At 47.0% G+C, this 18096-nt stretch overlaps 2 long non-coding RNA genes across 2 annotated transcripts; both read left to right on the forward strand.

Moving 5' to 3' along the window:
• The first annotated feature begins 15385 nt into the window (after window positions 1-15385).
• LOC117052176 lies at window positions 15386-15909 on the forward strand. The gene is made up of 3 exons (XR_004427222.1): window positions 15386-15464; window positions 15574-15678; window positions 15796-15909. It is a non-coding gene; the product is annotated as an uncharacterized LOC117052176 (long non-coding RNA).
• A 613-nt stretch (window positions 15910-16522) lies between these two features.
• On the forward strand, window positions 16523-16851 carry LOC117052182. Its single transcript, XR_004427224.1, has 2 exons — window positions 16523-16666; window positions 16756-16851. It is a non-coding gene; the product is annotated as an uncharacterized LOC117052182 (long non-coding RNA).
• The last annotated feature ends 1245 nt before the right edge of the window (window positions 16852-18096 follow it).

Genomic DNA, 18096 nt, shown 5'->3' on the forward strand with positions numbered 1-18096 from the left:
GATTTCTGTTGTTATTTCCATTTGTCTCTTTATTTTTCATCTCTATTTCCTTCAGATGTTGTTTTAATTCTCCTTTTTCTTTTTCATTCAAATCCATTTTTTATTCAAGTTTCTCCACTTTCTGTTCCAAACTCTTTATTCTCTCATTCATCTCTTTTTTAATTTCTGCAAGGTCTTTTCTTACTTCCCCGATATCCTCTTTTAAACTCAAAATAAGTTCTTTCAGATCCATTTCCTGGCCTGCCGTAGAGCTTCTCCTTTGTGTTAAAGTTGTTAATTCTTTTGCTTTCCCATTCATTCTCTGGTGACTTTTTACCCAGCACTGCTGTAATGCTCCTTTCATCCACTCGGCGCTGCTGCTTTGGAAGGTGAAGCTTTCAATTCTGTATGTGTCTTTCCTTAAAGTTCCCACTAGGTGTCATTGTATCTTGCACTATGCCCCAATGGTGTTTTCTTTTTTGCGTGTTTCTCTTTGTTCTACTTCCTTCTTACTTCCTACTTCTTTGTCACTTAGTCACTTCTAATGTGAGGTATCCGCCATTTTAGTGCCTCTCTATTCTTTTCGGTTCATTCCTTTCTTCTCCTCCCCTCCACTATTTGCTGTTTGCTCTCCGCGGAGCTCCTTTCCTTAGCTTTTTCTCTTTTCTATCCCCAATTTCACTCTACAGGTATCTCCATTCTCTGGGTTCAATTTGTTTGTATACTCGGTAATCTTACTCCAATAATGATGGCTTGCAACTTTTTTCCTTTGTTATTTTCTTTTATTTCATTTGGTTTATAGGCAAAGTTCATTTGTATGATTTTCTATTTTTAATTTAAAACTCCGCCTCTCTCTGCTTGCTCTATCTATTTCCCCCTGTTCATTTACTGTCCTTACGACTTTTTGAATACTGCGGAGGGGGCTTTCTTTTTTTTCAAGAAAAGGCTTTGTTCCCAAACGTCCCGAATCAAAGTTCAGGTGTAAATAAGGAAAATTTTACCGTCACGGCTGCGCCAGGGTCGAGGCTTCTCACCGGGTAAGTTGTTCTTTTCGCGTCTCCGTGCCTTGCAACCCCCCTCCCTCTGCTCGCTTTCTGCTGCTTTCAGTGGGCGAGGGGTGCAAGGTTCCCTTACAGGCACCACCGATTTTTTGGGACCGGGATCGCCTCTTGGCCCTTTTTCTTTGGGGGTGCGCTTGCCTTCCACTACCCCCTATTAACCCAGTGGATGCTCCGAGGGCTCAAGTTCCTCAGAGTGCACCTGACTGCAACCAGTGGTAGAACCGGAAGTCTTCTTTTTTAATTCTTCATTCACCAGCAGCGGGGATTATTTTGGGGGCAACTAGAGGGGCTAACATTAATGAGGTTTAATACCCTTTCTAACACAGTCTCTTTTCTCTCTTTCCTGCATGGAACAAAACCACGATGGGAAACGGCGGCCTATCTGCTGGAGCCTGGGAGCAGACGTCCGGAGAAAAGAAGACCCCCACAAGAATATCATCAGCCGGGAAAGGAGCCGCCCTGAGGACGACATCTGCAACATTGACCCTCCTCCACCTGGCAGTGGATTTGAGGACTGGACACTTTTTATTGACTCTTTTGGGACTTAAAACAGCAAGCAGGGCTATTTTTAGTTAGATAGGTTAAAACTGATGTATAGAATAGGATAGGCAAAATCTGGGGTATTCAAGGGTAGATAACACTATGGTTTATGTTAAAATGTGTAAAAAATCATTTTGTAAAAAATGAATAAATAATATTCTTGTTAAAAAGAGAAATAGGTCTTTTGGTTTGATTCTGTATTTGTTCTGTTTGTTTTTCTTATAAACTGAATAAAAATAATCAAAGAAAGAAAAATGAGAGAGTAGTCCTTCTTGGGTAATGATTGTCTTTGCTGCAACCGCAGCGAATCTTGAATATCTCCTTCCTTCGGCCATGAAGCTGGGTTCCTTCGGCCACGAAAAAACTTTTCCTTTGGTGCTCAGAATCGGAGGCACTTCATGCAAAATATAATCACCCGCATCACCTCCCAAAGTCATGTTCGGAGCCTCCTGCACAGGGAGGACAAATCCTGCTGCTGCTGCTGCTGCTGCTGCCCAAAGGCATGCTGGCCATCATTGGGCACAGAATCAAGACTTTCCACTGTCCTCCAATGGGGTTCTCCTCTCTGTACCAACACTCCCCATCCCACAGCCTCCACTTCATTCACATACGATCTGTAGGACTGAAAAGGACTGGGCAATGCCAGCACTGGTGGTTCTGCTAGGCATGTCTTCAAAGGCTTTTCTCATTTCTATCGTCCATATTCAACCCAGGATCCCTTCTTGGTTAATGTGTTGTATTGTGTTGCTTCTCCCCTCATTTCTGGTATCCAATTCTTGCCAAATCCAGCAAAGTCCTAAGAATGCTCTCAGGACCTTAGAGAACTCAGGTTGGGCATGTCAAAGCTGGCAAACAAGTTCCTTGCTTAAGCTGAAACTGACACGGGGACAAATAGAAGAAGACGCCTTCACCCCGGTATGGCTCTCCTTCATCACACACACACCCCAACAAGACAATGACAAAAATCTACCGACAGCATACAAATCAATATGGCTAACCTGATCAAAAACACTCACCCACCCCACTCACACAGGAAACCAAAGGCCACCACAGCCAACCACAAATGAACAATCACACCCTGCTCCAACCCCGACCTCTCTCACCACCAAAGGAGCGCAAGCAAACAACAGAGAACCTGCACAAACCGCTGACACCAAACCTTACATATATTAAGTAAAATAGAAACATCGTCACCCCACCCCATCCATCTCCCCATCCCACCCACCTCTTTCCCCCTTTCCTTCCTAATGTCTCAACAAATGAAAATGATTTGTAAAAATGTTACATGGGGGGGGGGGGATACGAGAGAAACATTGCACCTACCTTTGCAAATCAAGAAAATCTTTAATAAAGAAATACTTTAAAAATAAACAAAGAATATTCCCTAAAATGCTGCTTGCTTCTGGTAAACCGGAGCCTTCTCCCTTGAGACTTTATAGCTTCTCTTTTTTTACTTGGTTTCAACTCCTATAAGTTGGGAGAATTGAAGGAGGAGGATCCATCTTAAGCCATCCACAGGCTATAACTGTCAATTTAAAAGGTTCCCGTTCTGTTCTTAACTTAGAGCTTCAGAATGCCGGGCTCCTGCAGTCTACCAACACTCCAGATTCCAACTTACCGGTAATTCTGATAGGGGTGATTGTAACAGTTCAAGCCATCCCCAGATTCTGTCCAGATAATAGGATCCACACTTTCAATCTCGGGTTCTGCGACAGTGGAAAGATGTTATTGTTCATATATCAATAAGACCAAGGGATAATTTGGAACCTTGCGGCTGGGCATTGAAAAGGAAAAAGAAGGGACTTTTTTCATATGTGGTGGGAATGTAGAGAAGTTAAAAAAAATATTGGGATATGGTTTATAATGAAATGAAAAAAAAAATGTTCAAATGGACTTTTGTTAAAAAGCCAGAAGCTTTTTTATTAGGAATATTAGGACAGGATATACCAAAGAAAATAAGAAGTTTATTTATGTATGCTACGACTGCGGAGAGACTCTTGCGGGCACAAGGATGGAAGAAAGAGGAAATACCAATGAAGGAACAATGGCAAGAAAAATTAATGAACTGCCGGTATGCAGAATTGGCAAAATTGACAAATAAATTGCGTGAAAAGGACCATCAGGATTTTGAGGAATGGGATTTTTTTATAAGATATTTGAAAAACAACAAGGAGAATTAGAATCATTGGCAGGTTTGGAATAAACATACACAAGCTTTGTTGGCAATATGAATTTGAAAAATAGGAGGGTAATATCTATAAATGTACAATATGCAAAAGTAATTTGGAGGTGAATTAAGAAAGCAGCTGGGGAAGCTGGGGGAAGTCCAGGGGGGGGGAAGGGGGAATTTGTATGATGGTATTGATTGATTTGTATGTATTGAATTTTTTTTATTAATTTTTTTTTTAAAGAATCCCAACTGGCTTTTTCAACTAGCTCTCTGATCAAATCTGCCTGGCATCATGAAATCATGCATCTACAAAGCTGGAGGGAACCCCTAAAGCTCATCCAGTCTAACCCCTTTGCAATGCAAGCAATGTTAATCAAACACACATATCAATGTCAATGCTTCTCAACCTGCTGGTAGCAGTTCATTAATGTTCATTTCCGCTTCCAATTTCTCGGATAGAGACTTCAAAGTTTGAAATAGTTCAAAAAAGATGACTTGGCATTTGAGCACATTCCTCGTGTTTTGGAATAATTTGTGGTAAGGTACAAACTCACAACGAAATGCAAGCTGAAAAATATTCTTCACACTTGGGACTTCCTGTAGGCCTTCTACTCTGAACTTTATCACTCTTTCAGAAACTTTGCTTCTTCCTGACTCTTCTATCTAATAACCTCAGATTTTGTCTTCTGACCATCCTGCAAGCACCTTCAGGAAACTTTCTTGCGATCTTTTACCCCTTTTGCCACAACACACCGACCGACTCAGACCTTCTAACTTTCCCTTCACTACTTCACACCCTTAATTTCCCCCACCTTTTGGACCTGGTCCTTGACTATTCATCCTGCAAGTTTTGCCATTGATGAATTGACATTTTCTTCCCTGCACTCTTGTAACCAAGCTTTGGGTTTTCCACATCACATCCTGCCACAATCTCTTTATGGGAATGGATCCCATGTCCTTTTAAGGTGACCTTTCCATTTTCCTGGTGAAGTAAAATGGATTTCACGGGACTCTAGAAATGGCCAGTCTCATAAATGACAACCAGGATTCCATTCTTCTTCTCAATGAAAAGTCAAAACAGTCCTAGGTCATTCATATCACCATTTCCTTTGAATCTTGAAAAGTTCATTTCTTACACCTTAATGTAACACACCGACCGACTCAGACCTTCTAACTTTCCCTTCACTAATTCACACCCTTAATTTCCCCCACCTTTTGGACCTGGTCCTTGACTATTCATCCTGCCAAAGTCAAAACAGTCCTAGGTCATGCATATCACCATTTCCTTTGAATCTTGAAAAGTTCATTTCTTACACCCTAATGTGTAGGCTGTTCTTTTTCTCACACCTTTCTGTCATCTACAGACAGAGGCTCTCTCCTGGTCTCTCAGGACCGTTTTCAACTGGAGAGGGAGGTACCCCAGATATCAGAGAGCGCTATTACCACAAAGACAAGTTCACCACAGAAACCACCAGAAACCAGACCACAGAACAGAATCGGATGCAATTGCAGAAACCAGGCATTCTCATCAAAGAGAATTGGGAATTTCAGACGGCCACTCACCCTCTCCAGTCGGCACTGCGTCCAGTGCTTAACAGCAATTTCATCCCAAAGCCTCCAGGTTCCCTCTGCCTCTATCTCCGAGTCCTCTGGAATATGCCTTGTGAAACCTCCCAGATATCGCAGGCTCATGCCCTTGACCTGTGGCGACAGCAACATCATGGCCAAGTCGGTCTGGACCACAGAGGCCTAGGCTATCTTGTCTGATGATTGTACGGTGGTCCCATAGGAAATCCTGGCCAACACACCCATTTGTTGCAGAAATCCAGGCTGTTCTTTGATTGGATAGGTGTTCCAGTTTCCCACCACCACCAAGGAAAGGGAGTCAGACTTCTTAGAGGCAGAACGCAGGTGTGTTCAGCTCAATAAATAAGGACAGAGCCCTGACTTCTCAGGTCAGAAAAAGGGTCTGTAAGGTACAGAAAGAAATCACAGTTCACGTATCAAAAATGCATCCTAGGGAAATAGGGTTGAACAAAGGAGCATTTGCCACGTTATCTAACCTGCACTGCTCGGCCACCCCATCTCTGGCTGCCAAATTGGTTGCAAACCCCTGTTCTGCTAGCCGGGCCTGCTGGCTCCCTCCTTGATGTTATCTGCTTCCGCAGAGCCTGCATTCCATTCCCTCTCTCACTGTCCTGTGCCTTTGGAAAAATATCTAAGTCGAATATATGCAGCAAAAAGCCATGAGTACAAAAGCATGAAGCACGATCAACATATTCTGGGAAGCAAAAGTGATTAATGCTTCCGATTTTTGCAAGGGACCCCCTATGGTTGCCGCCGCAAAAGGCTTCTCCTTGCAGAGGCATAGGGAGGCTGGGGTGGATATCCTCACGTAAGACAGTCTGGTTCAGTGGAGATGTGTGCCTTCTGCCAGCTGCCTGGGGTCTTTCACAGGACGCTGTGTCTCTCTCTTTTCTTATTTACGGCGCTTATATCCAACTTGGCATCTCAGAGTGAGTAGTCCCAAAGTGGTTTCCAATCTAACCAACAAAATGACCCTGAAACAAAATCATAGGATTGTAGATTTGGAAAGAAACCCAAGGGGCATCTAGTCCAATCTCCTGCAATCCAATTCAAGAATCCCTTGCAAATGGCCACCCAACCTCTCTGTATAAGAGACCTCCAAAGAAGGAGAGTCCACCACCTTCTGACGGTGTCTGAATTGATATCCCATCTTTTTCTCCAAGGACCTCAAGATGACATACAAAGTTCTTGCCTTCTCATTTAATCCCCACAACCTGGCCCTGGGTCACCCAGTGAGCTGCATAGCTGAGTAAGGAGGTATTTGAACCCTAGTCTCTCTCAGGGCTTCCTCTTCTGAGAAACAGCCCTTCACTCCACTCCACACACAGAAGCTGCTCAATTCTGCTCCTGATGAGCAGATGCTGGTGGGTTTTATTATTTAAAAAAAACAAGAACACTGCAAGCATTCTATGATGTCACAATAGGGGACTTGCAGGCGCTGGGCAACAGAAGTTGGCATGACTGTTACACAAATCTTAAGGTACACACATTTCAGACACACACCGAAAGGAAAACCAATCCTTCACCATTCAAAAATTATAATATATTCCCTGAAGAAACCAGATTTGAGTTTACAGAGCAATCCCGAAGCCATCTTGACCGTCTTAATGACCCCAGATATTTACTCTATGGCCGAAGGAAAAATCGTCAGTTCTTTTCACATACAACTCCTTCAAAACCTAAAAACCTCTCACATAAATAGGGGTAGATCTGTGACAATTGATTCAAGAACTGAGGTACTTACCATTTCAAGGGAATGGCCCAAACTGACCAGGAAAGGGCAACCAGCAAGCATTGTCAGGTATCATGACAAGAGACAAGCCAGGAGACAAGACTGCCTCTTTCTGTGATGTAGGTATGATGCTTGTTGGGTGGGCAGTGGTTTTCAACCAGGGTGCTGTGGCACCCTGGGGTGCCTTGAATGGTGGTCAAGGGTGCTGCGAGCAACACTGGCCTCTGTCCCCCTTTCAGAGGACTCCGAAGGAGAGGGGAGTGGGAACACTCCACAAGGGAACGAGTTCGAAAAAGGACGAGAGGCTGCCAGCTCTGCTGGCAAGGGGTGACATAGCTGGGCTCTTGAGCCTCACAGGGCTGCTGTAGAAAGAATGAAGTTGGTCACAGGAGCCGTGGACTCAAAAAGGTTGCCAACCTCTGGGCTAAGGGGAACCCAACCAGATGGGCGGGGTGTAAAAAATAAATTCTTCTTCTTATGGGCAATTTCTCACGTCTTTAAAAGTTGTTACACACACTTGTCCTGGGTCCTCACCTCCATTCAACATGTATGGTGAGAAAGAGTAAAATTAAGTTCTGCCTGGTTTTCCCTGGTTCCTGCCTCCGTTCATTTTTCTCGGACCCATAATGGATTTAACCCTAACCCCAAGACACTAGTAACTGAAGGAGGTGGGTAATGGGAATTGAAGGGAAGGTGTGCTTGCATGCAAAACAAACTGCAAAGCAGCTGCATGTCGTATCCCCCCAACCCCATGCCACCCTCTCCCCAAAAATAACAGCTCTAGGGCTCCACATTTGCCCATCAACAAGTTGGGCCAGTGCTGCAAGAAAGGGCCCAGATATTCCTTCATGCCTCTTTCTCCTCCTCCTCCTCACACACAAACAAACACTACCCCCCTTTGTGTATTTCCATCTCGGTTGATTGCATACCCCCCAACATTTCTTTCTTAGAAAGACAGACGTGTTGTTGTTGTTGTTGTTGTTGTTGTTGTTGTTGTTATTATTATTATTATTATTATTATACTATTTATACTCCGCCCATCTGACTGGGCTGCCCCAACCACTCTGGGCTGATTTCAACATATATAAAAACATAATAAAACATTAAACACTAAACAACTTTCCTATACAGGGCTTCCATCAGATTGCTTCTAAAGGCTGTATAGTTACTTATTTCCTTGGCTCAGGGGTCAAATAATTCCATACCCTCCAACATTTTTCTGATGAAAATAGGGACGTCCTAAGGAAAAGTGGGACATTCTGGAGTCAAATCAGGAACCGAGGCGGCTTCTGTAAATCCTGGACAGTCCCTGCAAAAGAGGGACACTTGGAGAGTCTACGCCACAGGAAGAAGCTGTGCAGAGACGGAGGGAGGCTCTGCCAAGACCTGGGTGACTCCAGCTGAGGTCCCAAGGCCCAGGTGGCCGAGGATGGAGAACCAGCCTCTCCCAGAAGAAGGGCAGAAGGGCCTGGAGGTCCTCCTTGGGAATCAAGGGACTACCAAAGGCCTGGCTGGACAGAGCCGGCTGAGAGAGGCACCCTGACCGTCAGGATACTCCTTAGGGCCAGAAGGGCCTCATCCAGGAGCAAAGCCCCAGCTGGGATGGCCACCTGGCCTTCCAAAGACGGATTGGTTCCCTTTTGGACGCACAGAGTTCCCTGCTCCGTTTGGGACGCCTTTGGTCACTTTCTTGAAGGAATAAGAAACTAAAATGTAATAGTTTTTCCCTCACGCTAACCTGCTTGTCTTGTGCAGCCTACCTGACTAGGCACCTCACAAGCTGAGCCCTCCCTCCCTAGCTGGCTGATTGACGTTCCAGACTAGCCAATAGCGCTCATCAGCCAGCAGGCTCTTCTGGGGTGGGCGGAGCTGCTGCCAATGGCTCCCAGAGAAGCAGCCAGACCTTTCTTGGAGCAGCAGCCTCTGCTTGCAAAGCTCCGTCTCCCTCGGCCTCTCGCTGGGGGTCCAAGGGGTCTCTGGGCTCCTATCCACCTCTAGAATGGAGGCTGCAAAGGAGGCTTCCTCCCTTGAGGGTTCTGTCCCTAAAATGGCCCCCATGAAGGGGGGGCATGTAAATTTAAGAAATCACCACCACCACCTGTCATTCCCTGGGCATTAAAGCACCATCACTTTCCTAGATTGGAGCTCTCAGGGGGATGAGGGGTTATGCGAACCCCGTGAGGATGTTGCAGGCAAAGCTCTGTGAGGAAGAGAAGCAGAATTTCTTGTTATCTCTTCCCCCTTCCTTCTATTTTGGACTGGTTTCTAAATTTAACGTGCTTCTGGCAAGCAGAAATTCAGCAGGTGGGCGCATTTCCTTTCAATCTTTTTGGAATGTTTGCCCTTACAGATCGCTTCTCTTTCATCATTGCAATGGATTGCTTTGAAGCCATTTCTGCAACCGGTGAAGTAATTTTTAGTCCCCCCAATACAGTATAAGGGCCTTATATTGCCTAATCACAGAATACCTCCAACATTTCTCCGATAAAAAGAGGGGTGTCCCATTACATAATGATGATTTTGCTATTTATACTCCACACATCTTACTGGGTTTCCCCAGACACTCTAGGCAGCTTCCAACATATATAAAATCATAATAAAACACTGAACATTTTAAAAAAATAAAATCTTCCTTATAAAGGATTGCCTTCTGATGGATCGGGGAACAGATAACTCCATACGCTCCAGGCCATTTTTCCAATGAGAGGGACATTTTAAGGAAAAGCGAGACATCCCAGAATCCAATCAGAAACCGGGATGGCTTTGCTAAATCAGTGATGTCCCTGGAAAATAGGGACATTTGGAGGGTCTGCCAAAGGTGGCAACCGAAGGCACAGCAGAAGCCTATCAGTGTGTCACTCCAAGGAAAGTTCGAGGCCGTATTTCTGTTTCCTGCTGCTGCTTGCCTGTGGGGCCCACATAAGCCCCCCAGGGGAATCTGAGAGGGGCTTGAGCCCCACAGCCCCCTTGAAGTTGGGCATGAAGGCCTACAGGGTCAGTTACTGCATCTCTGCCCAAGAAGAGGTGTGGGTGGGGAAGGGCAGCTTGGCCCCAGCAGGACAGGACTTGCCTGGGGACATCTCAGGCCTCGCCTGCGGCCTTGGGAAAGGGGCTCTTCCTCTGCCTTCTTCCTCCACATCCCTGTCATTGGGAGTCTTGTATTTGGACTTTCCAAACCTAAGGACAGGATTTGTCTCACCTTCTTTTAAATGGATGACAGCTGCTTTAGGAGGGTCTGCAAAGCAGCATAAAAGAGAAAAAGTATTCAAGTGTACATTTCAAAGAATATATACATATCACCCTTGAGTTGCAGGGCATTAACATTGTTCTAACCACTAGGCCACACGGACTCTCCTAGAACCTTGGCACTGAGGCCGGGAATTCCATGTTCTCAGGGCCGTTGCCTAGCAACGGAACTTGTGACCGTTTGAACAGATCTTCCTGCATCCTCAGCATCTCGAGGGCTGCAGAGGTGGCCTGTAGTGACCTTCGCTCAGTCACTACATTAGAAGATGGCGTCCCCAAGACCCCTGGAGGTAAGTGGAGGTTGCCATGGCCAGTAGACCTAACTCTAGAAACTAGATTAATGGTCTCACCAAGTTGGGCAAAGAGCTATCCAAAGTCAAAGAAAGGGTTGAGCTTTGCTAAGGTTTTTGGAATAGGAGAAGGAATGACAAAAATTCACTGTCATATATTGTAGTCGATTGAATATTATTTTGGACAGAGGATTCCATCTGATTTATGTACATGTGAATCTGGGAGAGGCTTCATTGCTATTTCTACATGCTGGGTGTTATGTGGTACTATAGTTTGGAGGGAAAGGGAAAAACAGAAGAAGAAAAGAGTGTGTGAGCGGGTGGCCCAATGGAGGTGAAGGGGGTGCCGGATGGAGCTGGTTTTCCTGCAGAGCTGATGCAGGGAGCCCTGCTGCCCATCTGTCCACAGAGTCCATCACAGGGAAGGGCTGCTCCCAGGTGCAGGTGAGGGAGAGACAGGAGGCCTGGCGGAGCTCTGCTCCTGGAGGAAGGACGGATGAGAAACAGAGCCATGGGCTCTGCTGAGACAGGCCAGCTCCCTCAGGCCTCCTCTCCCCCAACTGTCATCTGGCGGCAGCCATTTTATCAGGCTGCCTCAGTGGGAGAGAGGAGAACAGCATTCTAGACCCTGGGGCCTGAGCTTGTGAGTTGTCTTTTCCTCTGCCCTCCTCGCCCCCTTTCCTTGTGTGTTGTATTTCTGTTGGTCAGATTCTTTATTACAACAGAAGTCTGCCAGTAGGGAGTTTCTTGCATTTGATTTCTTTTTTATAAAGAATTTATTGGTATTTTAAGAACATACAGAAAAAAAAGAAAAAATACATACATGCTACAAATTACAAAACAAAGACAAAAAAGAAAAAACAAACATACAAACATAAGACTTATAAGTTTGTTTTTTTTCTTTTTTTTCTTTGTTTTGTAATTTGTAGTATATGTATTTTTTTCTTTTTTGTCTGTATGTTCTTTAAATACATTTGATTTCATGGAAGGCTCTCTTGGAGCCTTTTTGGCTTAAGAGAGGGGTACAAATGCTCTAAATTAATGGATCGTAGAATGAGGTTTCTAAGGAAATGGAGGACAGAGATTTTCAGTTTCTTTCCCAACCTACCTTGCCTGTGCTTTCCTGATCAACACAAAAACATGAATGGGTCAGATCCACTTCTCACATTCTGACTCCCTGTTTCTCTTTTCTCATGGACAGGGAATTGATTTCAATGAGGACGAGATATTGGAAATCAGCCTGGAAGATGAGGAGGATCTTCCTCCAAGGTAATGCGATGCTAACCCCCCCCCCCCCAATAATGGTGGTGGTGCTTGGGGTCTTTGAAGGAGGGGAGCCAATAAAACCTTTTTGCATAAGTGTTACTTCTCTCTCCCCTCAGCATCCAAACCACAGGTTCTCTGGATGCGGCTGATGTTCCTCCCGAAGGCTTCAGCAAGGACCAGCTGAAGGCCACAGTTACAGATGTCATCACCACGATGAAGAAGAAGATGGTCCGAAGGAAGGCGCTCCGAGATCTTTCCGCCCTCCTGCAGAAGATCCAGGAATATGTGAGTTACTGAAGAAAATAGGAGTGGGAAGTCAAAAAGGAATGGATTCTTTCTGTACAGAATGCTAAATGTTTTGGAATGTTTTCTTCTCAGCCATCGGTAGCGCTTCCTGCATCCTCCCTTGGCCAACTGGTGGCTATCTCCTGTCTGTGCGCACTGGATCCAGACCCGGAGTGCAGGCAGCAGGCCGCAGAGGCCCTCTGCCATCTTCTGCCCATCCTGCGGCGCAAAGAAGGTAAGACTGGAAGAACGCATCCCAGCAAGGGGTGGGGTCAGCAAGACCCGAACTGACCCTTTGGCTTTCCTTTGCAGAGACGTTGGCACGAATGTCAGGGACCCAAACGCTCATCAGCAGAGCTCAGAAGGTCCTCAATTCCACCGGAGGACCGGTTCCTGAATTATTCATCAATGACTGCTACTCTCTTGCCAGGGTAAGTCACTGTCACACAATGCCCAGCAGTCTCTCAAGCCACATGTTCTGGGTTCCACAGAGACAGCACCTGGGCTTTCTGCTCCCCAGCCCTGCCCTGTGGGCATCTCTGACCTCCCTCTCTTGCTTCAGGTCTTTGGCGCCTTTCTACCTGCGGACCAGCTCGTGGAGGCCATGTGCTTCCTGTCCAGCGACCTGGTTGTCGAGAGCAGCTTCAACCCCTTAGACATCTCCCACCTACTGCAGGAGTTCATCAAGCAGTTTAGCGGCAAAGCAGTAGAGGTAAGGTGTCTGCAAAGGTAGGAGAGAAGAAGAATCTCCGCTTTGGTGTTGGGGAGGCAACCGCATGCCATTGGGTGGCCAGGACACATGTGTGTTTGTTGAGAGGGGCCTGGCAATGTCAGGACAAGAACCTCAGCCAAGGGTCCTCCTTCTGGGAGCAGACTGGCAAGCTTCTTCTCTTGGCCCACAATGGACAGAGGAACTGGTTCCCTGGAGCTGGCTGGCTCCAATACTCCCAAGGACCCTGAGGGGGAACCTTTGAAGGAAGGTGGCTGTGGTGGCAGAGGTCAAGGGTCCCTCTTTCTAGGAGAGATGGAGGGATCCACCTGCAGACAGCCCCGCTTCCTTGTACTCTCCCAGCAAGCCTCTCCTTTTCTCTGACAGGTGGAGGTGCTGCTGGAGGCCTTCTACGACATCACCCTGGGGCCTACAGTGGAGGGCAGAAACATGGCCGTCTTCGCTTTCTCCATCTTGTCCCACCAGCGCCTGGAGAAAGTGGTTGAATACCTCCTCCAGTTTCCCTTCAGGTAGGGAGCCCTCCAGGTTCTCCTGGGCTAAGGGAAAGGTTGGCAAGCTGCAGGGAAGCTTGCTCAGAATACCCTTGCTGCTATCTCCTCTCTCAGGGGCATGGCAGCAAGCAGAAGGCTTGAATCTGACCACTGCTCTTGTTTTTGCATTCAAAGAGAGTGCAAGAGAGTATGGAAGGAGGTTTTAACATCGGCCGACCAAGAACAACTGCTCCATCTTCTGGCCGAGCAGCTTTACCAAAGCCCCTTGGCGGAATCTCCCACCCAAGTGGTAAGCACCAACCACCTGCTTTCTGGCTTCCTTCTTCCCAGGGTGATATCGAGGGCTTTCTGTATTCTGCAGAAAAGCAGGGAAAGTGACTTGTACCTCTCTCTCTTGCAGCAACATCTCTCCAGCTTGTTGCAGGCCATCCTCAGGATGGAGGAATACAAGGCAGCTGTGCGGCGGAACTTCCCACAGCTGCTGATCGCTCTCCTGGGGGTGGTTGTCAACTTCCACTACGACCAGGAGTTCCTCAGGTGAGTAGTGTCTTGCAAAGGGGCCAATGGAGTCCTTTTCCCTTCAGCCTCTGGGGGTTTCCAGTCCAACTTGGTTTTCTAAGGGAGCTTCTCCTTAAGGCGGCTCCTAGGGAGGAAGTATGGGGGAAGGAATTTGAATGTGTGGCAATGACCCTCTTGGTAAAACTGGCCTTGCTGTTGTTACAGAGGGGCTAAGGAAGTCCTGCACCTCCTTCTCAGCACCACTGGAGCGCAAGTCGAGGCGGCCATTGTAGACCAACTTTTCTGCCCCGAGAATTTCAGCCAGGGGTTGTCTGCCATGGTGAGGTAAGAGAAAGAACACGATGACTTTCCCCAATGGTCTGGCAAACAGAGCTCAGGGCACGGGATGGGACTGTGCCCCTGTTTGCTTCCTGCGGTGTCTCTCCCTTCCTTAGCAAGACCTGGTTCTCCGTTTCAGAGCTGTCGGAAAGCGCCGCTGGTGGATCCCTCCCATGGTGCAAAACATCACCGCTGCTCTCGAGGACCAGGAGTTTGCCGGAGTGCCACAAGTAGCGGCAGCTATCTACATCGAGGTGAGGGGGACTGACGCGGGAGGAAACGGGTGCAGCAAGGAGGCCCTGGCTTGGTTTCTGCCGAGTGTTGGGCTTTGTGTTCTTCGGCTCCCTTTGTGTCCTTGGTTCCCCAACCAGCCTTCCTCAGAATTTGGACCTTGCAGCTGCCTCATCACTGAAGAGTTTCTTTCTCTTTGGGCCTCTTTAGCTGCTCAGCTGCCGTCTGCAGGTCTATCCCTGTGAAGAAACACTGGAGCAGCTCCTCACCTGGATGAAACATGACCACCTGCAAGTCCGGAAGCTCAGCGCCAGAGGAATATCCCTGCTTCTGGAATCAGACATGGCAAGTGATGCTCAGAGGGAGGGAGGGAGGGGGGGTACAGATCCTGTTTCTAATCATGGCCCAGCACTCTTTTGCTGACAGAATGCTGCAGGGCCATTGCTAAAAGGCCTTTCAGACCTTTGAAAAGATTCTCTCTTTTGTGTAGGACCCTTCGCTTCTGCGGCTGTTGCTGCTGGATTCCCTCCCTTGTGCAGAAGCCGATGTCCTCCCAGACTTGATGAACCTGGTAGACCAAGCCTATCTCTCCAGGGAGCTGGGAGAGGAAGAGCTGAAGATGCTGGCGGCAACCTACTGCGGTCTGGCTGCCCATGTGAGTATTACGGAACACATGACATCACACACAGGGGAAAGACAGGGGGAGCATCTGGAAAACACATGGGGAGAGTCCCCCCTGCCCCCAGTCTCCCCCACGAGGAGGATAGGGGGTTGAGCAGCCTCAGAACAACCCGGTGGACAGGAGAAAGGAAACTACTCTGATGAGAAACACTACCTCTGATGTTTTCTGCCTACAGGAGGATGACTCTGTCCGGGCATCAGCCATTCAACATCTGGGGCTGCTTCGGGCCTGGGCCAGAGACCAAAGGCTTCCCGTAACAACAACAACAGAAGAAGAAGCCATTAATGAACTGGTCATCGTCCTCATTCACCTGGAAGACGAGGATGAGGTGGCCAAGGTGAGGGCCAAGGAGGTAGACTTATGCAGTAGGCAAGAAGGATTGTTCTCAGGAGCTTCCCCAAAAAATTTAGGGCAATTTCTAACCCTCTTCTCTTCTTGTGTTGCAGGCCGCAAGGAGGGCTCTTTCCCATCTAGCCCCAAAAGTCAAGTGGTGGGCGCATCCCAACAAATTTAGCCTCCACTTTGCACTCCACCAGGCTGCCAAGCATCTGGTAAGGTCCCTCTGCTTCATTGGCAGCTTTGCCCAGGGATGTCTTTAGGGGTGCAAGGCTCTTTTGCAGTACTCTCAAGCCTGTCTGATGCCACCTCTCCTTTGTCTTTGCCAACAGAGCAAGACCTTCAGCAAGAACATCCTTCGGAGTGCTGCCTTGACATGTACCAAGCCGTCGGCCAACAGGCTGCCAGCCGTCTCCAGGGTGGCAGCTCTGCTTCTGGGTAAGTCAAGCAACATCCTTCCCTGGTAGGGATGGACAGGAACCTCTTGGTAATGATGGCAGGGAGGATGGGCATGTCCCCAGGCCACCTGCTAGGTAGGGGTCCATCTGCACCCCGATCTTGCTCTGAGTGCTCCGCGAGGGTGGAGGCCTCTAGACGCATCAGAGCATACCTGTCCTCCTGCCGAGCTGCCTCTGTCTCCGCTTGCTTTGCACCGAGATGACGTCCCTTTTCTTGCCCTGTCTCTCTAGGTCACCTGGCTTTCCGGGATGCAAGTTTCATCCAGACCGAAGACATGGCATCCTATGGTACATGTAAGTGAGACGTACGGAGGGCAGGGAGGGGTACTTCTGCTGAGAAAGGGCTTTAGGGGAAGGCAGATTCCCAGGTGTATGTGCAGACAGAGCTGCCACAAGATGAACGTGTAGAAAGGATTGGAATGTGTCTGCACTGTCCTCTCACACACAAATACTCCCCTACCCCAAACCCTGGTCTTGGGAGAAGCTCCGGTGGGGGTGCATTGCAAGTTTTTGTCTTGTGAAGAGCTGATTCCTTGCTCAACCTTTCTCCCTTGCCACTCAGGGCTGGAAGAGATGCAGCAGCACGAGGAAGAAGGGCTCCGGCGGACAGGGAGGAGCTGCCTGAACATCATGCAGCGGGCCTTGGAACATCGGCAGAAAGGCAGGGTCCAGCGCCTTGTGAGGAGGCTGCTCCGCTGTGGTCACAGGGAACCTTACCCGCAGGACTTCCTGAGCTGCATGCCAGGTGAGTGAGGCGTCTGGTGGGCTATTTGGAAGTCTGGTGGGCGGTTTAGATGGGACGTTTCTCAAGGAGCCCCTTTCTCCTCCTGACAGAACATCCGCAGTAGCGCCAGGCCAAGGCAACGTGAACATCAGAGTTGTGCTGCAGAGATACCATCTTCTGCTCTCCACGGGATCCAGTCTAGACCAGCACCAGGAACATCAACACCATCAGGATCGACCAAGAGGAGTGGTGCTGCCCTCAAGACCCTCCGGACATAGCGGTAGGAAGCCTTTTCATTGTTGTTGTTTTTCTTGTTGTGTTTTTTGTTGATGTTGTTTTCAATTGTTGATTTTATTGATTCATTTTGAATCTCCGGGTGGTTCACAACACCAAGTTATAAAAGATTTTAAAAAATCACTTCACAAAATTCATAATAAAAATATAAGAACTTAATATAAATTAAAATAATTAAAAACATAATAAAAATAGCCACAAGACTAATGTATGTACCCTGATAAACAATACAAAAGCCCCAAAACAACACTCCAGTCCACAAACACAAAATCTAAATCAACATATCACATTTAACAACTATTTAAAACAACCCCACCCTGCAAATCAAACAGCATCCACCCAAGTTAAAACCCCATCCCTGTAGAAACAGTCATGTTAACACAAGGGGGCTTGCCTACAATCTGGTCCCACCCCCAAGTGCCGCCCCCAAAGGGTCGGTCTTACCTTTGTTGTTTCCCCTTTATTAGGGGTCCCGCCCCCAGGACAGGCAGGCTTTATGGAGCTCCCCCAGTCGCTGGAGTACGCCCAGGGTCCGGTTCCTTGCAGGCCTCTCTACCATCCTCTTAAGTGAGGGGGGAGGCAACCCCCCAGCAGCAACTTTCTTCCATTTCTTTGTTACAAAATGCCTCTTTCTTTTTTAATTCTTTTTTTAATTTTTTAATTTAAAAATAAACTTATTGCGTTTTAAGAGTTACACAATTTATACAAATTATCATTTGACAAAAAAAGAAAGAAGAGAAGAGAAAAAAAGAAAATAAAATAAAGAAAAAACTTTAAAAAAACTTTGACATACAAAACTTAAATATAGAGAAAAAATATAGATGAACTTGAACTAATCTTTTAACCAGCAGAAGGCTGCCACTTCAAAGTAAATTCTTAGGTCTGGCAGTGAGCATCCACCTCTTTCTTTAGAATCAGTCAAAATGTTATATTTTGTTCTGGGTTTCTTCCCCTGCCAGATAAATTTAGATAAGTCCTTTTGCCATCTTCTGAAACAGTCCAGCTTATCTATAATCGGAAGTGCTTGGAACAGAAACAACATATTTGGCAATACATTCATTTTTATAGCTGCTATTCTGCCCATCAAAGAAAGCTTTAATCTTGTCCATATACTCAAGTCTATTTTTATCTCATTCCAAAATTTCTCATTGTCCTTG

This window comes from Lacerta agilis, chromosome 8, assembly GCF_009819535.1.
Source record: "Lacerta agilis isolate rLacAgi1 chromosome 8, rLacAgi1.pri, whole genome shotgun sequence".
Lineage (NCBI taxonomy): Eukaryota > Metazoa > Chordata > Lepidosauria > Squamata > Lacertidae > Lacerta > Lacerta agilis.